Raw genomic sequence first — 22941 nt, forward strand, 5'->3', positions numbered from 1 at the left:
TTAAATAACCATTACTGGCCAGTATGGGGATTGAACCCATGACCTTGGCATTATTAGCACCACGCTCTGACCATCTGAGCTAACCGGCCGGCCCTTTTTCACTTGTTAATTCAACTCCATTACTTCCAGAATTATAGCAGGACAGAACGTGCAAAATGCAAGCATTTATTTAATGGTCAATCGGGTGTGAAACCCCATCAGCTTTACTTGCGTAGTTAGGTTAAAGGGAAGACCGCTGACATCTCATATCAATGGCATCTCCAAAAGCATATTGATGGCCAGTATGGGGATTGAACCCATGACCTTGGCGTTATTAGCACCACGCTCTGACCATCTGAGCTAACCGGCCCTTTTTCACTTGTTAATTCAAGTCCATTACTTCCAAAATTATAGCAGGACACAACGTGCAAAATGCAAGAATTTATTTAATGGTCAGTCGGGTGTGAAACCCCATCAGCTTTACTTGCGTAGTTAGGTTAAAGGGAAGACCGCTGACATCTCATATGAATGGAATGACCTCAATTTTAAAGTAACATTGCTTACACCATATTTCTTATAATGAGCCTTGAGCTATCAACCACGAAGGGACTCGAACCCTCAATCTTCTGATCCGAAGTCAGACGCCTTGTCCATTAGGCCACATGGTCGCTAAATGCAGGATTGTTGCACTTCACAAGTGCAATGGTTTAGATGCTGAGGAGGGAGCTATCCTTTGTCCAAAGACATACTGCAAAGCTGGCTTAAATGGTACACTGCTGACTTCACATGTGAAAGTCATTGGGATTAGTGCCCACCTCATCCAACAAAATCCTCCGGCAGAGAAAAACACTTTCTATTTCAAATTTACAATTACAGCTTGAAACTTAAACAATTGTAGAAATATAGATTATTTACACTGTGCAGCAAACGGGCTTCCACAAAGTGTCTTAGAATGAGGCTAGAGCTTTTAACCTTGAAGGGATTCAAAACCAGCTCTCTTTTTCCATGATATTTATCTGTATCAATACTGTATCATAAGTTGAATGGCAATTGTAGAGACATTCTTTTGTTAAATAACCATTACTGGCCAGTATGGGGATTGAACCCATGACCTTGGCGTTATTAGCACCACGCTCTGACCATCTGAGCTAACCGGCCCTTTTTCACTTGTTAATTCAACTCCATTACTTCCAGAATTATAGCAGGACAGAACGTGCAAAATGCAAGCATTTATTTAATGGTCAATCGGGTGTGAAACCCCATCAGCTTTACTTGCGTAGTTAGGTTAAAGGGAAGACCGCTGACATCTCATATCAATGGCATCTCCAAAAGCATATTGATGGCCAGTATGGGGATTGAACCCATGACCTTGGCGTTATTAGCACCACGCTCTGACCATCTGAGCTAACCGGCCCTTTTTCACTTGTTAATTCAAGTCCATTACTTCCAAAATTATAGCAGGACAGAACGTGCAAAATGCAAGAATTTATTTAATGGTCAGTCGGGTGTGAAACCCCATCAGCTTTACTTGCGTAGTTAGGTTAAAGGGAAGACCGCTGACATCTCATATGAATGGAATGACCTCAATTTTAAAGTAACATTGCTTACACCATATTTCTTATAATGAGCCTTGAGCTATCAACCACGAAGGGACTCGAACCCTCAATTTTCTGATCCGAAGTCAGACGCCTTGTCCATTAGGCCACATGGTCACTAAATGCAGGATTGTTGCACTTCACAAGTGCAATGGTTTAGATGCTGAGGAGGGAGCTATCCTTTGTCCAAAGACATACTGCAAAGCTGGCTTAAATGGTACACTGCTGACTTCACATGTGAAAGTCATTGGGATTAGTACCCACCTCATCCAACAAAATCCTCCGGCAGAGAAAAACACTTTCTATTTCAAACTTACAATTACAGCTTGAAACTTAAACAATTGTAGAAATATAGATTATTTACACTGTGCAGCAAACGGGCTTCCACAAAGTGTCTTTGAATGAGGCTAGAGCTTTTAACCTTTAAGGGATTCAAAACCAGCTCTCTTTTTCCATGATATTTATCTGTATCAATACTGTATCATAAGTTGAACGGCAATTGTAGAGACATTCTTTTGTTAAATAACCATTACTGGCCAGTATGGGGATTGAACCCATGACCTTGGCATTATTAGCACCACGCTCTGACCATCTGAGCTAACCGGCCGGCCCTTTTTCACTTGTTAATTCAACTCCATTACTTCCAGAATTATAGCAGGACAGAACGTGCAAAATGCAAGCATTTATTTAATGGTCAGTCGGGTGTGAAACCCCATCAGCTTTACTTGCGTAGTTAGGTTAAAGGGAAGACCGCTGACATCTCATATCAATGGCATCTCCAAAAGCATATTGATGGCCAGTATGGGGATTGAACCCATGACCTTGGCGTTATTAGCACCACGCTCTGACCATCTGAGCTAACCGGCCCTTTTTCACTTGTTAATTCAAGTCCATTACTTCCAGAATTATAGCAGGACAGAACGTGCAAAATTCAAGCATTTATTTAATGGTCAATCGGGTGTGAAACCCCATCAGCTTTACTTGCGTAGTTAGGTTAAAGGGAAGACCGCTGACATCTCATATCAATGGCATCTCCAAAAGCATATTGATGGCCAGTATGGGGATTGAACCCATGACCTTGGCGTTATTAGCACCACGCTCTGACCATCTGAGCTAACCGGCCCTTTTTCACTTGTTAATTCAAGTCCATTACTTCCAAAATTATAGCAGGACAGAACGTGCAAAATGCAAGAATTTATTTAATGGTCAATCGGGTGTGAAACCCCATCAGCTTTACTTGCGTAGTTAGGTTAAAGGGAAGACCGCTGACATCTCATATGAATGGAATGACCTCAACTTTATAGTAACATTGCTTACACCATATTTCTTATAATGAGCCTTGAGTTATCAACCACGAAGGGACTCGAACCCTCAATTTTCTGATCCGAAGTCAGACGCCTTGTCCATTAGGCCACATGGTCGCTAAATGCAGGATTGTTGCACTTCACAAGTGCAATGGTTTAGATGCTGAGGAGGGAGCTATCCTTTGTCCAAAGACATACTGCAAAGCTGGCTTAAATGGTACACTGCTGACTTCACATGTGAAAGTCATTGGGATTAGTGCCCACCTCATCCAACAAAATCCTCCGGCAGAGAAAAACACTTTCTATTTCAAACTTACAATTACAGCTTGAAACTTAAACAATTGTAGAAATATAGTTTATTTACACTGTGCAGCAAACGGGCTTCCATAAAGTGTCTTTGAATGAGGCTAGAGCTTTTAACCTTGAAGGGATTCAAAACCAGCTCTCTTTTTCCATGATATTTATCTGTATCAATACTGTATCATAAGTTGAACGGCAATTGTAGAGACATTCTTTTGTTAAATAACCATTACTGGCCAGTATGGGGATTGAACCCATGACCTTGGCATTATTAGCACCACGCTCTGACCATCTGAGCTAACCGGCCGGCCCTTTTTCACTTGTTAATTCAACTCCATTACTTTCAGAATTATAGCAGGACAGAACGTGCAAAATGCAAGCATTTATTTAATGGTCAATCGGGTGTGAAACCCCATCAGCTTTACTTGCGTAGTTAGGTTAAAGGGAAGACCGCTGACATCTCATATCAATGGCATCTCCAAAAGCATATTGATGGCCAGTATGGGGATTGAACCCATGACCTTGGCGTTATTAGCACCACGCTCTGACCATCTGAGCTAACCGGCCCTTTTTCACTTGTTAATTCAAGTCCATTACTTCCAAAATTATAGCAGGACACAACGTGCAAAATGCAAGAATTTATTTAATGGTCAGTCGGGTGTGAAACCCCATCAGCTTTACTTGCGTAGTTAGGTTAAAGGGAAGACCGCTGACATCTCATATGAATGGAATGACCTCAATTTTAAAGTAACATTGCTTACACCATATTTCTTATAATGAGCCTTGAGCTATCAACCACGAAGGGACTCGAACCCTCAATCTTCTGATCCGAAGTCAGACGCCTTGTCCATTAGGCCACATGGTCGCTAAATGCAGGATTGTTGCACTTCACAAGTGCAATGGTTTAGATGCTGAGGAGGGAGCTATCCTTTGTCCAAAGACATACTGCAAAGCTGGCTTAAATGGTACACTGCTGACTTCACATGTGAAAGTCATTGGGATTAGTGCCCACCTCATCCAACAAAATCCTCCGGCAGAGAAAAACACTTTCTATTTCAAATTTACAATTACAGCTTGAAACTTAAACAATTGTAGAAATATAGATTATTTACACTGTGCAGCAAACGGGCTTCCACAAAGTGTCTTTGAATGAGGCTAGAGCTTTTAACCTTGAAGGGATTCAAAACCAGCTCTCTTTTTCCATGATATTTATCTGTATCAATACTGTATCAAAAGTTGAATGGCAATTGTAGAGACATTCTTTTGTTAAATAACCATTACTGGCCAGTATGGGGATTGAACCCATGACCTTGGCTTTATTAGCACCACGCTCTGACCATCTGAGCTAACCGGCCCTTTTTCACTTGTTAATTCAACTCCATTACTTCCAGAATTATAGCAGGACAGAACGTGCAAAATGCAAGCATTTATTTAATGGTCAATCGGGTGTGAAACCCCATCAGCTTTACTTGCGTAGTTAGGTTAAAGGGAAGACCGCTGACATCTCATATCAATGGCATCTCCAAAAGCATATTGATGGCCAGTATGGGGATTGAACCCATGACCTTGGCGTTATTAGCACCACGCTCTGACCATCTGAGCTAACCGGCCCTTTTTCACTTGTTAATTCAAGTCCATTACTTCCAAAATTATAGCAGGACAGAACGTGCAAAATGCAAGAATTTATTTAATGGTCAGTCGGGTGTGAAACCCCATCAGCTTTACTTGCGTAGTTAGGTTAAAGGGAAGACCGCTGACATCTCATATGAATGGAATGACCTCAATTTTAAAGTAACATTGCTTACACCATATTTCTTATAATGAGCCTTGAGCTATCAACCACGAAGGGACTCGAACCCTCAATCTTCTGATCCGAAGTCAGACGCCTTGTCCATTAGGCCACATGGTCGCTAAATGCAGGATTGTTGCACTTCACAAGTGCAATGGTTTAGATGCTGAGGAGGGAGCTATCCTTTGTCCAAAGACATACTGCAAAGCTGGCTTAAATGGTACACTGCTGACTTCACATGTGAAAGTCATTGGGATTAGTGCCCACCTCATCCAACAAAATCCTCCGGCAGAGAAAAACACTTTCTATTTCAAATTTACAATTACAGCTTGAAACTTAAACAATTGTAGAAATATAGATTATTTACACTGTGCAGCAAACGGGCTTCCACAAAGTGTCTTTGAATGAGGCTAGAGCTTTTAACCTTGAAGGGATTCAAAACCAGCTCTCTTTTTCCATGATATTTATCTGTATCAATACTGTATCATAAGTTGAATGGCAATTGTAGAGACATTCTTTTGTTAAATAACCATTACTGGCCAGTATGGGGATTGAACCCATGACCTTGGCGTTATTAGCACCACGCTCTGACCATCTGAGCTAACCGGCCCTTTTTCACTTGTTAATTCAAGTCCATTACTTCCAAAATTATAGCAGGACAGAACGTGCAAAATGCAAGAATTTATTTAATGGTCAGTCGGGTGTGAAACCCCATCAGCTTTACTTGCGTAGTTAGGTTAAAGGGAAGACCGCTGACATCTCATATGAATGGAATGACCTCAATTTTAAAGTAACATTGCTTACACCATATTTCTTATAATGAGCCTTGAGCTATCAACCACGAAGGGACTCGAACCCTCAATTTTCTGATCCGAAGTCAGACGCCTTGTCCATTAGGCCACATGGTCACTAAATGCAGGATTGTTGCACTTCACAAGTGCAATGGTTTAGATGCTGAGGAGGGAGCTATCCTTTGTCCAAAGACATACTGCAAAGCTGGCTTAAATGGTACACTGCTGACTTCACATGTGAAAGTCATTGGGATTAGTACCCACCTCATCCAACAAAATCCTCCGGCAGAGAAAAACACTTTCTATTTCAAACTTACAATTACAGCTTGAAACTTAAACAATTGTAGAAATATAGATTATTTACACTGTGCAGCAAACGGGCTTCCACAAAGTGTCTTTGAATGAGGCTAGAGCTTTTAACCTTGAAGGGATTCAAAACCAGCTCTCTTTTTCCATGATATTTATCTGTATCAATACTGTATCATAAGTTGAATGCAATTGTAGAGACATTCTTTTGTTAAATAACCATTACTGGCCAGTATGGGGATTGAACCCATGACCTTGGCGTTATTAGCACCACGCTCTGACCATCTGAGCTAACCGGCCCTTTTTCACTTGTTAATTCAACTCCATTACTTCCAGAATTATAGCAGGACAGAACGTGCAAAATGCAAGCATTTATTTAATGGTCAATCGGGTGTGAAACCCCATCAGCTTTACTTGCGTAGTTAGGTTAAAGGGAAGACCGCTGACATCTCATATCAATGGCATCTCCAAAAGCATATTGATGGCCAGTATGGGGATTGAACCCATGACCTTGGCGTTATTAGCACCACGCTCTGACCATCTGAGCTAACCGGCCCTTTTTCACTTGTTAATTCAAGTCCATTACTTCCAAAATTATAGCAGGACAGAACGTGCAAAATGCAAGAATTTATTTAATGGTCAGTCGGGTGTGAAACCCCATCAGCTTTACTTGCGTAGTTAGGTTAAAGGGAAGACCGCTGACATCTCATATGAATGGAATGACCTCAATTTTAAAGTAACATTGCTTACACCATATTTCTTATAATGAGCCTTGAGCTATCAACCACGAAGGGACTCGAACCCTCAATTTTCTGATCCGAAGTCAGACGCCTTGTCCATTAGGCCACATGGTCACTAAATGCAGGATTGTTGCACTTCACAAGTGCAATGGTTTAGATGCTGAGGAGGGAGCTATCCTTTGTCCAAAGACATACTGCAAAGCTGGCTTAAATGGTACACTGCTGACTTCACATGTGAAAGTCATTGGGATTAGTACCCACCTCATCCAACAAAATCCTCCGGCAGAGAAAAACACTTTCTATTTCAAACTTACAATTACAGCTTGAAACTTAAACAATTGTAGAAATATAGATTATTTACACTGTGCAGCAAACGGGCTTCCACAAAGTGTCTTTGAATGAGGCTAGAGCTTTTAACCTTTAAGGGATTCAAAACCAGCTCTCTTTTTCCATGATATTTATCTGTATCAATACTGTATCATAAGTTGAACGGCAATTGTAGAGACATTCTTTTGTTAAATAACCATTACTGGCCAGTATGGGGATTGAACCCATGACCTTGGCATTATTAGCACCACGCTCTGACCATCTGAGCTAACCGGCCGGCCCTTTTTCACTTGTTAATTCAACTCCATTACTTCCAGAATTATAGCAGGACAGAACGTGCAAAATGCAAGCATTTATTTAATGGTCAGTCGGGTGTGAAACCCCATCAGCTTTACTTGCGTAGTTAGGTTAAAGGGAAGACCGCTGACATCTCATATCAATGGCATCTCCAAAAGCATATTGATGGCCAGTATGGGGATTGAACCCATGACCTTGGCGTTATTAGCACCACGCTCTGACCATCTGAGCTAACCGGCCCTTTTTCACTTGTTAATTCAAGTCCATTACTTCCAGAATTATAGCAGGACAGAACGTGCAAAATTCAAGCATTTATTTAATGGTCAATCGGGTGTGAAACCCCATCAGCTTTACTTGCGTAGTTAGGTTAAAGGGAAGACCGCTGACATCTCATATCAATGGCATCTCCAAAAGCATATTGATGGCCAGTATGGGGATTGAACCCATGACCTTGGCGTTATTAGCACCACGCTCTGACCATCTGAGCTAACCGGCCCTTTTTCACTTGTTAATTCAAGTCCATTACTTCCAAAATTATAGCAGGACAGAACGTGCAAAATGCAAGAATTTATTTAATGGTCAATCGGGTGTGAAACCCCATCAGCTTTACTTGCGTAGTTAGGTTAAAGGGAAGACCGCTGACATCTCATATGAATGGAATGACCTCAACTTTATAGTAACATTGCTTACACCATATTTCTTATAATGAGCCTTGAGTTATCAACCACGAAGGGACTCGAACCCTCAATTTTCTGATCCGAAGTCAGACGCCTTGTCCATTAGGCCACATGGTCGCTAAATGCAGGATTGTTGCACTTCACAAGTGCAATGGTTTAGATGCTGAGGAGGGAGCTATCCTTTGTCCAAAGACATACTGCAAAGCTGGCTTAAATGGTACACTGCTGACTTCACATGTGAAAGTCATTGGGATTAGTGCCCACCTCATCCAACAAAATCCTCCGGCAGAGAAAAACACTTTCTATTTCAAACTTACAATTACAGCTTGAAACTTAAACAATTGTAGAAATATAGTTTATTTACACTGTGCAGCAAACGGGCTTCCATAAAGTGTCTTTGAATGAGGCTAGAGCTTTTAACCTTGAAGGGATTCAAAACCAGCTCTCTTTTTCAATGATATTTATCTGTATCAATACTGTATCATAAGTTGAACGGCAATTGTAGAGACATTCTTTTGTTAAATAACCATTACTGGCCAGTATGGGGATTGAACCCATGACCTTGGCATTATTAGCACCACGCTCTGACCATCTGAGCTAACCGGCCGGCCCTTTTTCACTTGTTAATTCAACTCCATTACTTTCAGAATTATAGCAGGACAGAACGTGCAAAATGCAAGCATTTATTTAATGGTCAATCGGGTGTGAAACCCCATCAGCTTTACTTGCGTAGTTAGGTTAAAGGGAAGACCGCTGACATCTCATATCAATGGCATCTCCAAAAGCATATTGATGGCCAGTATGGGGATTGAACCCATGACCTTGGCGTTATTAGCACCACGCTCTGACCATCTGAGCTAACCGGCCCTTTTTCACTTGTTAATTCAAGTCCATTACTTCCAAAATTATAGCAGGACACAACGTGCAAAATGCAAGAATTTATTTAATGGTCAGTCGGGTGTGAAACCCCATCAGCTTTACTTGCGTAGTTAGGTTAAAGGGAAGACCGCTGACATCTCATATGAATGGAATGACCTCAATTTTAAAGTAACATTGCTTACACCATATTTCTTATAATGAGCCTTGAGCTATCAACCACGAAGGGACTCGAACCCTCAATCTTCTGATCCGAAGTCAGACACCTTGTCCATTAGGCCACATGGTCGCTAAATGCAGGATTGTTGCACTTCACAAGTGCAATGGTTTAGATGCTGAGGAGGGAGCTATCCTTTGTCCAAAGACATACTGCAAAGCTGGCTTAAATGGTACACTGCTGACTTCACATGTGAAAGTCATTGGGATTAGTGCCCACCTCATCCAACAAAATCCTCCGGCAGAGAAAAACACTTTCTATTTCAAATTTACAATTACAGCTTGAAACTTAAACAATTGTAGAAATATAGATTATTTACACTGTGCAGCAAACGGGCTTCCACAAAGTGTCTTTGAATGAGGCTAGAGCTTTTAACCTTGAAGGGATTCAAAACCAGCTCTCTTTTTCCATGATATTTATCTGTATCAATACTGTATCATAAGTTGAATGGCAATTGTAGAGACATTCTTTTGTTAAATAACCATTACTGGCCAGTATGGGGATTGAACCCATGACCTTGGCTTTATTAGCACCACGCTCTGACCATCTGAGCTAACCGGCCCTTTTTCACTTGTTAATTCAACTCCATTACTTCCAGAATTATAGCAGGACAGAACGTGCAAAATGCAAGCATTTATTTAATGGTCAATCGGGTGTGAAACCCCATCAGCTTTACTTGCGTAGTTAGGTTAAAGGGAAGACCGCTGACATCTCATATCAATGGCATCTCCAAAAGCATATTGATGGCCAGTATGGGGATTGAACCCATGACCTTGGCGTTATTAGCACCACGCTCTGACCATCTGAGCTAACCGGCCCTTTTTCACTTGTTAATTCAAGTCCATTACTTCCAAAATTATAGCAGGACACAACGTGCAAAATGCAAGAATTTATTTAATGGTCAGTCGGGTGTGAAACCCCATCAGCTTTACTTGCGTAGTTAGGTTAAAGGGAAGACCGCTGACATCTCATATGAATGGAATGACCTCAATTTTAAAGTAACATTGCTTACACCATATTTCTTATAATGAGCCTTGAGCTATCAACCACGAAGGGACTCGAACCCTCAATCTTCTGATCCGAAGTCAGACGCCTTGTCCATTAGGCCACATGGTCGCTAAATGCAGGATTGTTGCACTTCACAAGTGCAATGGTTTAGATGCTGAGGAGGGAGCTATCCTTTGTCCAAAGACATACTGCAAAGCTGGCTTAAATGGTACACTGCTGACTTCACATGTGAAAGTCATTGGGATTAGTGCCCACCTCATCCAACAAAATCCTCCGGCAGAGAAAAACACTTTCTATTTCAAATTTACAATTACAGCTTGAAACTTAAACAATTGTAGAAATATAGATTATTTACACTGTGCAGCAAACGGGCTTCCACAAAGTGTCTTTGAATGAGGCTAGAGCTTTTAACCTTGAAGGGATTCAAAACCAGCTCTCTTTTTCCATGATATTTATCTGTATCAATACTGTATCATAAGTTGAATGGCAATTGTAGAGACATTCTTTTGTTAAATAACCATTACTGGCCAGTATGGGGATTGAACCCATGACCTTGGCGTTATTAGCACCACGCTCTGACCATCTGAGCTAACCGGCCCTTTTTCACTTGTTAATTCAACTCCATTACTTCCAGAATTATAGCAGGACAGAACGTGCAAAATGCAAGCATTTATTTAATGGTCAATCGGGTGTGAAACCCCATCAGCTTTACTTGCGTAGTTAGGTTAAAGGGAAGACCGCTGACATCTCATATCAATGGCATCTCCAAAAGCATATTGATGGCCAGTATGGGGATTGAACCCATGACCTTGGCGTTATTAGCACCACGCTCTGACCATCTGAGCTAACCGGCCCTTTTTCACTTGTTAATTCAAGTCCATTACTTCCAAAATTATAGCAGGACAGAACGTGCAAAATGCAAGAATTTATTTAATGGTCAATCGGGTGTGAAACCCCATCAGCTTTACTTGCGTAGTTAGGTTAAAGGGAAGACCGCTGACATCTCATATGAATGGAATGACCTCAACTTTATAGTAACATTGCTTACACCATATTTCTTATAATGAGCCTTGAGTTATCAACCACGAAGGGACTCGAACCCTCAATTTTCTGATCCGAAGTCAGACGCCTTGTCCATTAGGCCACATGGTCGCTAAATGCAGGATTGTTGCACTTCACAAGTGCAATGGTTTAGATGCTGAGGAGGGAGCTATCCTTTGTCCAAAGACATACTGCAAAGCTGGCTTAAATGGTACACTGCTGACTTCACATGTGAAAGTCATTGGGATTAGTGCCCACCTCATCCAACAAAATCCTCCGGCAGAGAAAAACACTTTCTATTTCAAACTTACAATTACAGCTTGAAACTTAAACAATTGTAGAAATATAGTTTATTTACACTGTGCAGCAAACGGGCTTCCATAAAGTGTCTTTGAATGAGGCTAGAGCTTTTAACCTTGAAGGGATTCAAAACCAGCTCTCTTTTTCCATGATATTTATCTGTATCAATACTGTATCATAAGTTGAACGGCAATTGTAGAGACATTCTTTTGTTAAATAACCATTACTGGCCAGTATGGGGATTGAACCCATGACCTTGGCATTATTAGCACCACGCTCTGACCATCTGAGCTAACCGGCCGGCCCTTTTTCACTTGTTAATTCAACTCCATTACTTCCAGAATTATAGCAGGACAGAACGTGCAAAATGCAAGCATTTATTTAATGGTCAATCGGGTGTGAAACCCCATCAGCTTTACTTGCGTAGTTAGGTTAAAGGGAAGACCGCTGACATCTCATATCAATGGCATCTCCAAAAGCATATTGATGGCCAGTATGGGGATTGAACCCATGACCTTGGCGTTATTAGCACCACGCTCTGACCATCTGAGCTAACCGGCCCTTTTTCACTTGTTAATTCAAGTCCATTACTTCCAAAATTATAGCAGGACACAACGTGCAAAATGCAAGAATTTATTTAATGGTCAGTCGGGTGTGAAACCCCATCAGCTTTACTTGCGTAGTTAGGTTAAAGGGAAGACCGCTGACATCTCATATGAATGGAATGACCTCAATTTTAAAGTAACATTGCTTACACCATATTTCTTATAATGAGCCTTGAGCTATCAACCACGAAGGGACTCGAACCCTCAATCTTCTGATCCGAAGTCAGACGCCTTGTCCATTAGGCCACATGGTCGCTAAATGCAGGATTGTTGCACTTCACAAGTGCAATGGTTTAGATGCTGAGGAGGGAGCTATCCTTTGTCCAAAGACATACTGCAAAGCTGGCTTAAATGGTACACTGCTGACTTCACATGTGAAAGTCATTGGGATTAGTGCCCACCTCATCCAACAAAATCCTCCGGCAGAGAAAAACACTTTCTATTTCAAATTTACAATTACAGCTTGAAACTTAAACAATTGTAGAAATATAGATTATTTACACTGTGCAGCAAACGGGCTTCCACAAAGTGTCTTTGAATGAGGCTAGAGCTTTTAACCTTGAAGGGATTCAAAACCAGCTCTCTTTTTCCATGATATTTATCTGTATCAATACTGTATCATAAGTTGAATGGCAATTGTAGAGACATTCTTTTGTTAAATAACCATTACTGGCCAGTATGGGGATTGAACCCATGACCTTGGCGTTATTAGCACCACGCTCTGACCATCTGAGCTAACCGGCCCTTTTTCACTTGTTAATTCAACTCCATTACTTCCAGAATTATAGCAGGACAGAACGTGCAAAATGCAAGCATTTATTTAATGGTCAATCGGGTGTGAAACCCCATCAGCTTTACTTGCGTAGTTAGGTTAAAGGGAAGACCGCTGACATCTCATATCAATGGCATCTCCAAAAGCATATTGATGGCCAGTATGGGGATTGAACCCATGACCTTGGCGTTATTAGCACCACGCTCTGACCATCTGAGCTAACCGGCCCTTTTTCACTTGTTAATTCAAGTCCATTACTTCCAAAATTATAGCAGGACAGAACGTGCAAAATGCAAGAATTTATTTAATGGTCAGTCGGGTGTGAAACCCCATCAGCTTTACTTGCGTAGTTAGGTTAAAGGGAAGACCGCTGACATCTCATATGAATGGAATGACCTCAATTTTAAAGTAACATTGCTTACACCATATTTCTTATAATGAGCCTTGAGCTATCAACCACGAAGGGACTCGAACCCTCAATTTTCTGATCCGAAGTCAGACGCCTTGTCCATTAGGCCACATGGTCACTAAATGCAGGATTGTTGCACTTCACAAGTGCAATGGTTTAGATGCTGAGGAGGGAGCTATCCTTTGTCCAAAGACATACTGCAAAGCTGGCTTAAATGGTACACTGCTGACTTCACATGTGAAAGTCATTGGGATTAGTACCCACCTCATCCAACAAAATCCTCCGGCAGAGAAAAACACTTTCTATTTCAAACTTACAATTACAGCTTGAAACTTAAACAATTGTAGAAATATAGATTATTTACACTGTGCAGCAAACGGGCTTCCACAAAGTGTCTTTGAATGAGGCTAGAGCTTTTAACCTTTAAGGGATTCAAAACCAGCTCTCTTTTTCCATGATATTTATCTGTATCAATACTGTATCATAAGTTGAACGGCAATTGTAGAGACATTCTTTTGTTAAATAACCATTACTGGCCAGTATGGGGATTGAACCCATGACCTTGGCATTATTAGCACCACGCTCTGACCATCTGAGCTAACCGGCCGGCCCTTTTTCACTTGTTAATTCAACTCCATTACTTCCAGAATTATAGCAGGACAGAACGTGCAAAATGCAAGCATTTATTTAATGGTCAGTCGGGTGTGAAACCCCATCAGCTTTACTTGCGTAGTTAGGTTAAAGGGAAGACCGCTGACATCTCATATCAATGGCATCTCCAAAAGCATATTGATGGCCAGTATGGGGATTGAACCCATGACCTTGGCGTTATTAGCACCACGCTCTGACCATCTGAGCTAACCGGCCCTTTTTCACTTGTTAATTCAAGTCCATTACTTCCAGAATTATAGCAGGACAGAACGTGCAAAATTCAAGCATTTATTTAATGGTCAATCGGGTGTGAAACCCCATCAGCTTTACTTGCGTAGTTAGGTTAAAGGGAAGACCGCTGACATCTCATATCAATGGCATCTCCAAAAGCATATTGATGGCCAGTATGGGGATTGAACCCATGACCTTGGCGTTATTAGCACCACGCTCTGACCATCTGAGCTAACCGGCCCTTTTTCACTTGTTAATTCAAGTCCATTACTTCCAAAATTATAGCAGGACAGAACGTGCAAAATGCAAGAATTTATTTAATGGTCAATCGGGTGTGAAACCCCATCAGCTTTACTTGCGTAGTTAGGTTAAAGGGAAGACCGCTGACATCTCATATGAATGGAATGACCTCAACTTTATAGTAACATTGCTTACACCATATTTCTTATAATGAGCCTTGAGTTATCAACCACGAAGGGACTCGAACCCTCAATTTTCTGATCCGAAGTCAGACGCCTTGTCCATTAGGCCACATGGTCGCTAAATGCAGGATTGTTGCACTTCACAAGTGCAATGGTTTAGATGCTGAGGAGGGAGCTATCCTTTGTCCAAAGACATACTGCAAAGCTGGCTTAAATGGTACACTGCTGACTTCACATGTGAAAGTCATTGGGATTAGTGCCCACCTCATCCAACAAAATCCTCCGGCAGAGAAAAACACTTTCTATTTCAAACTTACAATTACAGCTTGAAACTTAAACAATTGTAGAAATATAGATTATTTACACTGTGCAGCAAACGGGCTTCCACAAAGTGTCTTTGAATGAGGCTAGAGCTTTTAACCTTTAAGGGATTCAAAACCAGCTCTCTTTTTCCATGATATTTATCTGTATCAATACTGTATCATAAGTTGAACGGCAATTGTAGAGACATTCTTTTGTTAAATAACCATTACTGGCCAGTATGGGGATTGAACCCATGACCTTGGCATTATTAGCACCACGCTCTGACCATCTGAGCTAACCGGCCGGCCCTTTTTCACTTGTTAATTCAACTCCATTACTTCCAGAATTATAGCAGGACAGAACGTGCAAAATGCAAGCATTTATTTAATGGTCAGTCGGGTGTGAAACCCCATCAGCTTTACTTGCGTAGTTAGGTTAAAGGGAAGACCGCTGACATCTCATATCAATGGCATCTCCAAAAGCATATTGATGGCCAGTATGGGGATTGAACCCATGACCTTGGCGTTATTAGCACCACGCTCTGACCATCTGAGCTAACCGGCCCTTTTTCACTTGTTAATTCAAGTCCATTACTTCCAGAATTATAGCAGGACAGAACGTGCAAAATTCAAGCATTTATTTAATGGTCAATCGGGTGTGAAACCCCATCAGCTTTACTTGCGTAGTTAGGTTAAAGGGAAGACCGCTGACATCTCATATCAATGGCATCTCCAAAAGCATATTGATGGCCAGTATGGGGATTGAACCCATGACCTTGGCGTTATTAGCACCACGCTCTGACCATCTGAGCTAACCGGCCCTTTTTCACTTGTTAATTCAAGTCCATTACTTCCAAAATTATAGCAGGACAGAACGTGCAAAATGCAAGAATTTATTTAATGGTCAATCGGGTGTGAAACCCCATCAGCTTTACTTGCGTAGTTAGGTTAAAGGGAAGACCGCTGACATCTCATATGAATGGAATGACCTCAACTTTATAGTAACATTGCTTACACCATATTTCTTATAATGAGCCTTGAGTTATCAACCACGAAGGGACTCGAACCCTCAATTTTCTGATCCGAAGTCAGACGCCTTGTCCATTAGGCCACATGGTCGCTAAATGCAGGATTGTTGCACTTCACAAGTGCAATGGTTTAGATGCTGAGGAGGGAGCTATCCTTTGTCCAAAGACATACTGCAAAGCTGGCTTAAATGGTACACTGCTGACTTCACATGTGAAAGTCATTGGGATTAGTGCCCACCTCATCCAACAAAATCCTCCGGCAGAGAAAAACACTTTCTATTTCAAACTTACAATTACAGCTTGAAACTTAAACAATTGTAGAAATATAGTTTATTTACACTGTGCAGCAAACGGGCTTCCATAAAGTGTCTTTGAATGAGGCTAGAGCTTTTAACCTTGAAGGGATTCAAAACCAGCTCTCTTTTTCCATGATATTTATCTGTATCAATACTGTATCATAAGTTGAACGGCAATTGTAGAGACATTCTTTTGTTAAATAACCATTACTGGCCAGTATGGGGATTGAACCCATGACCTTGGCATTATTAGCACCACGCTCTGACCATCTGAGCTAACCGGCCGGCCCTTTTTCACTTGTTAATTCAACTCCATTACTTTCAGAATTATAGCAGGACAGAACGTGCAAAATGCAAGCATTTATTTAATGGTCAATCGGGTGTGAAACCCCATCAGCTTTACTTGCGTAGTTAGGTTAAAGGGAAGACCGCTGACATCTCATATCAATGGCATCTCCAAAAGCATATTGATGGCCAGTATGGGGATTGAACCCATGACCTTGGCGTTATTAGCACCACGCTCTGACCATCTGAGCTAACCGGCCCTTTTTCACTTGTTAATTCAAGTCCATTACTTCCAAAATTATAGCAGGACACAACGTGCAAAATGCAAGAATTTATTTAATGGTCAGTCGGGTGTGAAACCCCATCAGCTTTACTTGCGTAGTTAGGTTAAAGGGAAGACCGCTGACATCTCATATGAATGGAATGACCTCAATTTTAAAGTAACATTGCTTACACCATATTTCTTATAATGAGCCTTGAGCTATCAACCACGAAGGGACTCGAACCCTCAATCTTCTGATCCGAAGTCAGACGCCTTGTCCATTAGGCCACATGGTCGCTAAATGCAGGATTGTTGCACTTCACAAGTGCAATGGTTTAGATGCTGAGGAGGGAGCTATCCTTTGTCCAAAGACATACTGCAAAGCTGGCTTAAATGGTACACTGCTGACTTCACATGTGAAAGTCATTGGGATTAGTGCCCACCTCATCCAACAAAATCCTCCGGCAGAGAAAAACACTTTCTATTTCAAATTTACAATTACAGCTTGAAACTTAAACAATTGTAGAAATATAGATTATTTACACTGTGCAGCAAACGGGCTTCCACAAAGTGTCTTTGAATGAGGCTAGAGCTTTTAACCTTGAAGGGATTCAAAACCAGCTCTCTTTTTCCATGATATTTATCTGTATCAATACTGTATCAAAAGTTGAATGGCAATTGTAGAGACATTCTTTTGTTAAATAACCATTACTGGCCAGTATGGGGATTGAACCCATGACCTTGGCTTTATTAGCACCACGCTCTGACCATCTGAGCTAACCGGCCCTTTTTCACTTGTTAATTCAACTCCATTACTTCCAGAATTATAGCAGGACAGAACGTGCAAAATGCAAGCATTTATTTAATGGTCAATCGGGTGTGAAACCCCATCAGCTTTACTTGCGTAGTTAGGTTAAAGGGAAGACCGCTGACATCTCATATCAATGGCATCTCCAAAAGCATATTGATGGCCAGTATGGGGATTGAACCCATGACCTTGGCGTTATTAGCACCACGCTCTGACCATCTGAGCTAACCGGCCCTTTTTCACTTGTTAATTCAAGTCCATTACTTCCAAAATTATAGCAGGACAGAACGTGCAAAATGCAAGAATTTATTTAATGGTCAGTCGGGTGTGAAACCCCATCAGCTTTACTTGCGTAGTTAGGTTAAAGGGAAGACCGCTGACATCTCATATGAATGGAATGACCTCAATTTTAAAGTAACATTGCTTACACCATATTTCTTATAATGAGCCTTGAGCTATCAACCACGAAGGGACTCGAACCCTCAATCTTCTGATCCGAAGTCAGACGCCTTGTCCATTAGGCCACATGGTCGCTAAATGCAGGATTGTTGCACTTCACAAGTGCAATGGTTTAGATGCTGAGGAGGGAGCTATCCTTTGTCCAAAGACATACTGCAAAGCTGGCTTAAATGGTACACTGCTGACTTCACATGTGAAAGTCATTGGGATTAGTGCCCACCTCATCCAACAAAATCCTCCGGCAGAGAAAAACACTTTCTATTTCAAATTTACAATTACAGCTTGAAACTTAAACAATTGTAGAAATATAGATTATTTACACTGTGCAGCAAACGGGCTTCCACAAAGTGTCTTTGAATGAGGCTAGAGCTTTTAACCTTGAAGGGATTCAAAACCAGCTCTCTTTTTCCATGATATTTATCTGTATCAATACTGTATCATAAGTTGAATGGCAATTGTAGAGACATTCTTTTGTTAAATAACCATTACTGGCCAGTATGGGGATTGAACCCATGACCTTGGCGTTATTAGCACCACGCTCTGACCATCTGAGCTAACCGGCCCTTTTTCACTTGTTAATTCAAGTCCATTACTTCCAAAATTATAGCAGGACAGAACGTGCAAAATGCAAGAATTTATTTAATGGTCAGTCGGGTGTGAAACCCCATCAGCTTTACTTGCGTAGTTAGGTTAAAGGGAAGACCGCTGACATCTCATATGAATGGAATGACCTCAATTTTAAAGTAACATTGCTTACACCATATTTCTTATAATGAGCCTTGAGCTATCAACCACGAAGGGACTCGAACCCTCAATTTTCTGATCCGAAGTCAGACGCCTTGTCCATTAGGCCACATGGTCACTAAATGCAGGATTGTTGCACTTCACAAGTGCAATGGTTTAGATGCTGAGGAGGGAGCTATCCTTTGTCCAAAGACATACTGCAAAGCTGGCTTAAATGGTACACTGCTGACTTCACATGTGAAAGTCATTGGGATTAGTACCCACCTCATCCAACAAAATCCTCCGGCAGAGAAAAACACTTTCTATTTCAAACTTACAATTACAGCTTGAAACTTAAACAATTGTAGAAATATAGATTATTTACACTGTGCAGCAAACGGGCTTCCACAAAGTGTCTTTGAATGAGGCTAGAGCTTTTAACCTTTAAGGGATTCAAAACCAGCTCTCTTTTTCCATGATATTTATCTGTATCAATACTGTATCATAAGTTGAACGGCAATTGTAGAGACATTCTTTTGTTAAATAACCATTACTGGCCAGTATGGGGATTGAACCCATGACCTTGGCATTATTAGCACCACGCTCTGACCATCTGAGCTAACCGGCCGGCCCTTTTTCACTTGTTAATTCAACTCCATTACTTCCAGAATTATAGCAGGACAGAACGTGCAAAATGCAAGCATTTATTTAATGGTCAGTCGGGTGTGAAACCCCATCAGCTTTACTTGCGTAGTTAGGTTAAAGGGAAGACCGCTGACATCTCATATCAATGGCATCTCCAAAAGCATATTGATGGCCAGTATGGGGATTGAACCCATGACCTTGGCGTTATTAGCACCACGCTCTGACCATCTGAGCTAACCGGCCCTTTTTCACTTGTTAATTCAAGTCCATTACTTCCAGAATTATAGCAGGACAGAACGTGCAAAATTCAAGCATTTATTTAATGGTCAATCGGGTGTGAAACCCCATCAGCTTTACTTGCGTAGTTAGGTTAAAGGGAAGACCGCTGACATCTCATATCAATGGCATCTCCAAAAGCATATTGATGGCCAGTATGGGGATTGAACCCATGACCTTGGCGTTATTAGCACCACGCTCTGACCATCTGAGCTAACCGGCCCTTTTTCACTTGTTAATTCAAGTCCATTACTTCCAAAATTATAGCAGGACAGAACGTGCAAAATGCAAGAATTTATTTAATGGTCAATCGGGTGTGAAACCCCATCAGCTTTACTTGCGTAGTTAGGTTAAAGGGAAGACCGCTGACATCTCATATGAATGGAATGACCTCAACTTTATAGTAACATTGCTTACACCATATTTCTTATAATGAGCCTTGAGTTATCAACCACGAAGGGACTCGAACCCTCAATTTTCTGATCCGAAGTCAGACGCCTTGTCCATTAGGCCACATGGTCGCTAAATGCAGGATTGTTGCACTTCACAAGTGCAATGGTTTAGATGCTGAGGAGGGAGCTATCCTTTGTCCAAAGACATACTGCAAAGCTGGCTTAAATGGTACACTGCTGACTTCACATGTGAAAGTCATTGGGATTAGTGCCCACCTCATCCAACAAAATCCTCCGGCAGAGAAAAACACTTTCTATTTCAAACTTACAATTACAGCTTGAAACTTAAACAATTGTAGAAATATAGTTTATTTACACTGTGCAGCAAACGGGCTTCCATAAAGTGTCTTTGAATGAGGCTAGAGCTTTTAACCTTGAAGGGATTCAAAACCAGCTCTCTTTTTCAATGATATTTATCTGTATCAATACTGTATCATAAGTTGAACGGCAATTGTAGAGACATTCTTTTGTTAAATAACCATTACTGGCCAGTATGGGGATTGAACCCATGACCTTGGCATTATTAGCACCACGCTCTGACCATCTGAGCTAACCGGCCGGCCCTTTTTCACTTGTTAATTCAACTCCATTACTTTCAGAATTATAGCAGGACAGAACGTGCAAAATGCAAGCATTTATTTAATGGTCAATCGGGTGTGAAACCCCATCAGCTTTACTTGCGTAGTTAGGTTAAAGGGAAGACCGCTGACATCTCATATCAATGGCATCTCCAAAAGCATATTGATGGCCAGTATGGGGATTGAACCCATGACCTTGGCGTTATTAGCACCACGCTCTGACCATCTGAGCTAACCGGCCCTTTTTCACTTGTTAATTCAAGTCCATTACTTCCAAAATTATAGCAGGACACAACGTGCAAAATGCAAGAATTTATTTAATGGTCAGTCGGGTGTGAAACCCCATCAGCTTTACTTGCGTAGTTAGGTTAAAGGGAAGACCGCTGACATCTCATATGAATGGAATGACCTCAATTTTAAAGTAACATTGCTTACACCATATTTCTTATAATGAGCCTTGAGCTATCAACCACGAAGGGACTCGAACCCTCAATCTTCTGATCCGAAGTCAGACACCTTGTCCATTAGGCCACATGGTCGCTAAATGCAGGATTGTTGCACTTCACAAGTGCAATGGTTTAGATGCTGAGGAGGGAGCTATCCTTTGTCCAAAGACATACTGCAAAGCTGGCTTAAATGGTACACTGCTGACTTCACATGTGAAAGTCATTGGGATTAGTGCCCACCTCATCCAACAAAATCCTCCGGCAGAGAAAAACACTTTCTATTTCAAATTTACAATTACAGCTTGAAACTTAAACAATTGTAGAAATATAGATTATTTACACTGTGCAGCAAACGGGCTTCCACAAAGTGTCTTTGAATGAGGCTAGAGCTTTTAACCTTGAAGGGATTCAAAACCAGCTCTCTTTTTCCATGATATTTATCTGTATCAATACTGTATCATAAGTTGAATGGCAATTGTAGAGACATTCTTTTGTTAAATAACCATTACTGGCCAGTATGGGGATTGAACCCATGACCTTGGCTTTATTAGCACCACGCTCTGACCATCTGAGCTAACCGGCCCTTTTTCACTTGTTAATTCAACTCCATTACTTCCAGAATTATAGCAGGACAGAACGTGCAAAATGCAAGCATTTATTTAATGGTCAATCGGGTGTGAAACCCCATCAGCTTTACTTGCGTAGTTAGGTTAAAGGGAAGACCGCTGACATCTCATATCAATGGCATCTCCAAAAGCATATTGATGGCCAGTATGGGGATTGAACCCATGACCTTGGCGTTATTAGCACCACGCTCTGACCATCTGAGCTAACCGGCCCTTTTTCACTTGTTAATTCAAGTCCATTACTTCCAAAATTATAGCAGGACAGAACGTGCAAAATGCAAGAATTTATTTAATGGTCAATCGGGTGTGAAACCCCATCAGCTTTACTTGCGTAGTTAGGTTAAAGGGAAGACCGCTGACATCTCATATGAATGGAATGACCTCAACTTTATAGTAACATTGCTTACACCATATTTCTTATAATGAGCCTTGAGTTATCAACCACGAAGGGACTCGAACCCTCAATTTTCTGATCCGAAGTCGGACGCCTTGTCCATTAGGCCACATGGTCGCTAAATGCAGGATTGTTGCACTTCACAAGTGCAATGGTTTAGATGCTGAGGAGGGAGCTATCCTTTGTCCAAAGACATACTGCAAAGCTGGCTTAAATGGTACACTGCTGACTTCACATGTGAAAGTCATTGGGATTAGTGCCCACCTCATCCAACAAAATCCTCCGGCAGAGAAAAACACTTTCTATTTCAAACTTACAATTACAGCTTGAAACTTAAACAATTGTAGAAATATAGTTTATTTACACTGTGCAGCAAACGGGCTTCCATAAAGTGTCTTTGAATGAGGCTAGAGCTTTTAACCTTGAAGGGATTCAAAACCAGCTCTCTTTTTCCATGATATTTATCTGTATCAATACTGTATCATAAGTTGAACGGCAATTGTAGAGACATTCTTTTGTTAAATAACCATTACTGGCCAGTATGGGGATTGAACCCATGACCTTGGCATTATTAGCACCACGCTCTGACCATCTGAGCTAACCGGCCGGCCCTTTTTCACTTGTTAATTCAACTCCATTACTTCCAGAATTATAGCAGGACAGAACGTGCAAAATGCAAGCATTTATTTAATGGTCAATCGGGTGTGAAACCCCATCAGCTTTA

The 22941-nt window shown here is 41.2% G+C and overlaps 51 non-coding genes across 51 annotated transcripts; all 51 read right to left on the minus strand.

The window, feature by feature from the left end:
• Positions 1-15: 15 nt before the first annotated feature.
• Positions 16-89, minus strand: trnai-aau (transfer RNA isoleucine (anticodon AAU)). Its single transcript has one exon. It is a non-coding gene; the product is annotated as a tRNA-Ile (tRNA).
• Positions 90-275: 186 nt separating this feature from the next.
• trnai-aau (transfer RNA isoleucine (anticodon AAU)) lies at positions 276-349 on the minus strand. Its single transcript has one exon. It is a non-coding gene; the product is annotated as a tRNA-Ile (tRNA).
• A 225-nt stretch (positions 350-574) lies between these two features.
• On the minus strand, positions 575-647 carry trnar-ucg (transfer RNA arginine (anticodon UCG)). The gene has a single exon. It is a non-coding gene; the product is annotated as a tRNA-Arg (tRNA).
• A 416-nt stretch (positions 648-1063) lies between these two features.
• Positions 1064-1137, minus strand: trnai-aau (transfer RNA isoleucine (anticodon AAU)). The gene has a single exon. It is a non-coding gene; the product is annotated as a tRNA-Ile (tRNA).
• A 182-nt stretch (positions 1138-1319) lies between these two features.
• trnai-aau (transfer RNA isoleucine (anticodon AAU)) lies at positions 1320-1393 on the minus strand. The gene has a single exon. It is a non-coding gene; the product is annotated as a tRNA-Ile (tRNA).
• A 225-nt stretch (positions 1394-1618) lies between these two features.
• On the minus strand, positions 1619-1691 carry trnar-ucg (transfer RNA arginine (anticodon UCG)). The gene has a single exon. It is a non-coding gene; the product is annotated as a tRNA-Arg (tRNA).
• A 676-nt stretch (positions 1692-2367) lies between these two features.
• trnai-aau (transfer RNA isoleucine (anticodon AAU)) lies at positions 2368-2441 on the minus strand. Its single transcript has one exon. It is a non-coding gene; the product is annotated as a tRNA-Ile (tRNA).
• Positions 2442-2623: 182 nt separating this feature from the next.
• trnai-aau (transfer RNA isoleucine (anticodon AAU)) lies at positions 2624-2697 on the minus strand. Its single transcript has one exon. It is a non-coding gene; the product is annotated as a tRNA-Ile (tRNA).
• Positions 2698-2922: 225 nt separating this feature from the next.
• Positions 2923-2995, minus strand: trnar-ucg (transfer RNA arginine (anticodon UCG)). Its single transcript has one exon. It is a non-coding gene; the product is annotated as a tRNA-Arg (tRNA).
• A 676-nt stretch (positions 2996-3671) lies between these two features.
• On the minus strand, positions 3672-3745 carry trnai-aau (transfer RNA isoleucine (anticodon AAU)). Its single transcript has one exon. It is a non-coding gene; the product is annotated as a tRNA-Ile (tRNA).
• Positions 3746-3970: 225 nt separating this feature from the next.
• On the minus strand, positions 3971-4043 carry trnar-ucg (transfer RNA arginine (anticodon UCG)). The gene has a single exon. It is a non-coding gene; the product is annotated as a tRNA-Arg (tRNA).
• Positions 4044-4715: 672 nt separating this feature from the next.
• trnai-aau (transfer RNA isoleucine (anticodon AAU)) lies at positions 4716-4789 on the minus strand. Its single transcript has one exon. It is a non-coding gene; the product is annotated as a tRNA-Ile (tRNA).
• Positions 4790-5014: 225 nt separating this feature from the next.
• Positions 5015-5087, minus strand: trnar-ucg (transfer RNA arginine (anticodon UCG)). Its single transcript has one exon. It is a non-coding gene; the product is annotated as a tRNA-Arg (tRNA).
• A 416-nt stretch (positions 5088-5503) lies between these two features.
• Positions 5504-5577, minus strand: trnai-aau (transfer RNA isoleucine (anticodon AAU)). Its single transcript has one exon. It is a non-coding gene; the product is annotated as a tRNA-Ile (tRNA).
• Positions 5578-5802: 225 nt separating this feature from the next.
• Positions 5803-5875, minus strand: trnar-ucg (transfer RNA arginine (anticodon UCG)). Its single transcript has one exon. It is a non-coding gene; the product is annotated as a tRNA-Arg (tRNA).
• Positions 5876-6290: 415 nt separating this feature from the next.
• trnai-aau (transfer RNA isoleucine (anticodon AAU)) lies at positions 6291-6364 on the minus strand. Its single transcript has one exon. It is a non-coding gene; the product is annotated as a tRNA-Ile (tRNA).
• A 182-nt stretch (positions 6365-6546) lies between these two features.
• On the minus strand, positions 6547-6620 carry trnai-aau (transfer RNA isoleucine (anticodon AAU)). Its single transcript has one exon. It is a non-coding gene; the product is annotated as a tRNA-Ile (tRNA).
• A 225-nt stretch (positions 6621-6845) lies between these two features.
• Positions 6846-6918, minus strand: trnar-ucg (transfer RNA arginine (anticodon UCG)). Its single transcript has one exon. It is a non-coding gene; the product is annotated as a tRNA-Arg (tRNA).
• A 676-nt stretch (positions 6919-7594) lies between these two features.
• On the minus strand, positions 7595-7668 carry trnai-aau (transfer RNA isoleucine (anticodon AAU)). Its single transcript has one exon. It is a non-coding gene; the product is annotated as a tRNA-Ile (tRNA).
• Positions 7669-7850: 182 nt separating this feature from the next.
• On the minus strand, positions 7851-7924 carry trnai-aau (transfer RNA isoleucine (anticodon AAU)). Its single transcript has one exon. It is a non-coding gene; the product is annotated as a tRNA-Ile (tRNA).
• Positions 7925-8149: 225 nt separating this feature from the next.
• On the minus strand, positions 8150-8222 carry trnar-ucg (transfer RNA arginine (anticodon UCG)). Its single transcript has one exon. It is a non-coding gene; the product is annotated as a tRNA-Arg (tRNA).
• A 676-nt stretch (positions 8223-8898) lies between these two features.
• trnai-aau (transfer RNA isoleucine (anticodon AAU)) lies at positions 8899-8972 on the minus strand. Its single transcript has one exon. It is a non-coding gene; the product is annotated as a tRNA-Ile (tRNA).
• A 225-nt stretch (positions 8973-9197) lies between these two features.
• trnar-ucg (transfer RNA arginine (anticodon UCG)) lies at positions 9198-9270 on the minus strand. The gene has a single exon. It is a non-coding gene; the product is annotated as a tRNA-Arg (tRNA).
• A 672-nt stretch (positions 9271-9942) lies between these two features.
• Positions 9943-10016, minus strand: trnai-aau (transfer RNA isoleucine (anticodon AAU)). The gene has a single exon. It is a non-coding gene; the product is annotated as a tRNA-Ile (tRNA).
• A 225-nt stretch (positions 10017-10241) lies between these two features.
• On the minus strand, positions 10242-10314 carry trnar-ucg (transfer RNA arginine (anticodon UCG)). Its single transcript has one exon. It is a non-coding gene; the product is annotated as a tRNA-Arg (tRNA).
• Positions 10315-10730: 416 nt separating this feature from the next.
• trnai-aau (transfer RNA isoleucine (anticodon AAU)) lies at positions 10731-10804 on the minus strand. The gene has a single exon. It is a non-coding gene; the product is annotated as a tRNA-Ile (tRNA).
• A 182-nt stretch (positions 10805-10986) lies between these two features.
• Positions 10987-11060, minus strand: trnai-aau (transfer RNA isoleucine (anticodon AAU)). Its single transcript has one exon. It is a non-coding gene; the product is annotated as a tRNA-Ile (tRNA).
• A 225-nt stretch (positions 11061-11285) lies between these two features.
• trnar-ucg (transfer RNA arginine (anticodon UCG)) lies at positions 11286-11358 on the minus strand. Its single transcript has one exon. It is a non-coding gene; the product is annotated as a tRNA-Arg (tRNA).
• A 676-nt stretch (positions 11359-12034) lies between these two features.
• trnai-aau (transfer RNA isoleucine (anticodon AAU)) lies at positions 12035-12108 on the minus strand. The gene has a single exon. It is a non-coding gene; the product is annotated as a tRNA-Ile (tRNA).
• A 225-nt stretch (positions 12109-12333) lies between these two features.
• On the minus strand, positions 12334-12406 carry trnar-ucg (transfer RNA arginine (anticodon UCG)). The gene has a single exon. It is a non-coding gene; the product is annotated as a tRNA-Arg (tRNA).
• A 416-nt stretch (positions 12407-12822) lies between these two features.
• Positions 12823-12896, minus strand: trnai-aau (transfer RNA isoleucine (anticodon AAU)). Its single transcript has one exon. It is a non-coding gene; the product is annotated as a tRNA-Ile (tRNA).
• Positions 12897-13078: 182 nt separating this feature from the next.
• Positions 13079-13152, minus strand: trnai-aau (transfer RNA isoleucine (anticodon AAU)). The gene has a single exon. It is a non-coding gene; the product is annotated as a tRNA-Ile (tRNA).
• A 225-nt stretch (positions 13153-13377) lies between these two features.
• On the minus strand, positions 13378-13450 carry trnar-ucg (transfer RNA arginine (anticodon UCG)). The gene has a single exon. It is a non-coding gene; the product is annotated as a tRNA-Arg (tRNA).
• Positions 13451-14126: 676 nt separating this feature from the next.
• trnai-aau (transfer RNA isoleucine (anticodon AAU)) lies at positions 14127-14200 on the minus strand. Its single transcript has one exon. It is a non-coding gene; the product is annotated as a tRNA-Ile (tRNA).
• A 182-nt stretch (positions 14201-14382) lies between these two features.
• trnai-aau (transfer RNA isoleucine (anticodon AAU)) lies at positions 14383-14456 on the minus strand. The gene has a single exon. It is a non-coding gene; the product is annotated as a tRNA-Ile (tRNA).
• A 225-nt stretch (positions 14457-14681) lies between these two features.
• Positions 14682-14754, minus strand: trnar-ucg (transfer RNA arginine (anticodon UCG)). The gene has a single exon. It is a non-coding gene; the product is annotated as a tRNA-Arg (tRNA).
• Positions 14755-15430: 676 nt separating this feature from the next.
• On the minus strand, positions 15431-15504 carry trnai-aau (transfer RNA isoleucine (anticodon AAU)). Its single transcript has one exon. It is a non-coding gene; the product is annotated as a tRNA-Ile (tRNA).
• A 182-nt stretch (positions 15505-15686) lies between these two features.
• Positions 15687-15760, minus strand: trnai-aau (transfer RNA isoleucine (anticodon AAU)). The gene has a single exon. It is a non-coding gene; the product is annotated as a tRNA-Ile (tRNA).
• A 225-nt stretch (positions 15761-15985) lies between these two features.
• On the minus strand, positions 15986-16058 carry trnar-ucg (transfer RNA arginine (anticodon UCG)). The gene has a single exon. It is a non-coding gene; the product is annotated as a tRNA-Arg (tRNA).
• A 676-nt stretch (positions 16059-16734) lies between these two features.
• trnai-aau (transfer RNA isoleucine (anticodon AAU)) lies at positions 16735-16808 on the minus strand. The gene has a single exon. It is a non-coding gene; the product is annotated as a tRNA-Ile (tRNA).
• A 225-nt stretch (positions 16809-17033) lies between these two features.
• On the minus strand, positions 17034-17106 carry trnar-ucg (transfer RNA arginine (anticodon UCG)). The gene has a single exon. It is a non-coding gene; the product is annotated as a tRNA-Arg (tRNA).
• A 672-nt stretch (positions 17107-17778) lies between these two features.
• trnai-aau (transfer RNA isoleucine (anticodon AAU)) lies at positions 17779-17852 on the minus strand. The gene has a single exon. It is a non-coding gene; the product is annotated as a tRNA-Ile (tRNA).
• A 225-nt stretch (positions 17853-18077) lies between these two features.
• trnar-ucg (transfer RNA arginine (anticodon UCG)) lies at positions 18078-18150 on the minus strand. Its single transcript has one exon. It is a non-coding gene; the product is annotated as a tRNA-Arg (tRNA).
• Positions 18151-18566: 416 nt separating this feature from the next.
• On the minus strand, positions 18567-18640 carry trnai-aau (transfer RNA isoleucine (anticodon AAU)). The gene has a single exon. It is a non-coding gene; the product is annotated as a tRNA-Ile (tRNA).
• Positions 18641-18865: 225 nt separating this feature from the next.
• trnar-ucg (transfer RNA arginine (anticodon UCG)) lies at positions 18866-18938 on the minus strand. The gene has a single exon. It is a non-coding gene; the product is annotated as a tRNA-Arg (tRNA).
• A 676-nt stretch (positions 18939-19614) lies between these two features.
• trnai-aau (transfer RNA isoleucine (anticodon AAU)) lies at positions 19615-19688 on the minus strand. The gene has a single exon. It is a non-coding gene; the product is annotated as a tRNA-Ile (tRNA).
• Positions 19689-19870: 182 nt separating this feature from the next.
• On the minus strand, positions 19871-19944 carry trnai-aau (transfer RNA isoleucine (anticodon AAU)). The gene has a single exon. It is a non-coding gene; the product is annotated as a tRNA-Ile (tRNA).
• Positions 19945-20169: 225 nt separating this feature from the next.
• On the minus strand, positions 20170-20242 carry trnar-ucg (transfer RNA arginine (anticodon UCG)). The gene has a single exon. It is a non-coding gene; the product is annotated as a tRNA-Arg (tRNA).
• A 676-nt stretch (positions 20243-20918) lies between these two features.
• trnai-aau (transfer RNA isoleucine (anticodon AAU)) lies at positions 20919-20992 on the minus strand. The gene has a single exon. It is a non-coding gene; the product is annotated as a tRNA-Ile (tRNA).
• Positions 20993-21217: 225 nt separating this feature from the next.
• trnar-ucg (transfer RNA arginine (anticodon UCG)) lies at positions 21218-21290 on the minus strand. The gene has a single exon. It is a non-coding gene; the product is annotated as a tRNA-Arg (tRNA).
• Positions 21291-21962: 672 nt separating this feature from the next.
• On the minus strand, positions 21963-22036 carry trnai-aau (transfer RNA isoleucine (anticodon AAU)). Its single transcript has one exon. It is a non-coding gene; the product is annotated as a tRNA-Ile (tRNA).
• Positions 22037-22941: the final 905 nt, after the last annotated feature.

Source organism: Anarhichas minor, unplaced genomic scaffold (assembly GCF_050575085.1).
Source record: "Anarhichas minor isolate MPS153535 unplaced genomic scaffold, ASM5057508v1 ptg000040l, whole genome shotgun sequence".
Classification (NCBI taxonomy): Eukaryota; Metazoa; Chordata; class Actinopteri; order Perciformes; family Anarhichadidae; genus Anarhichas; species Anarhichas minor.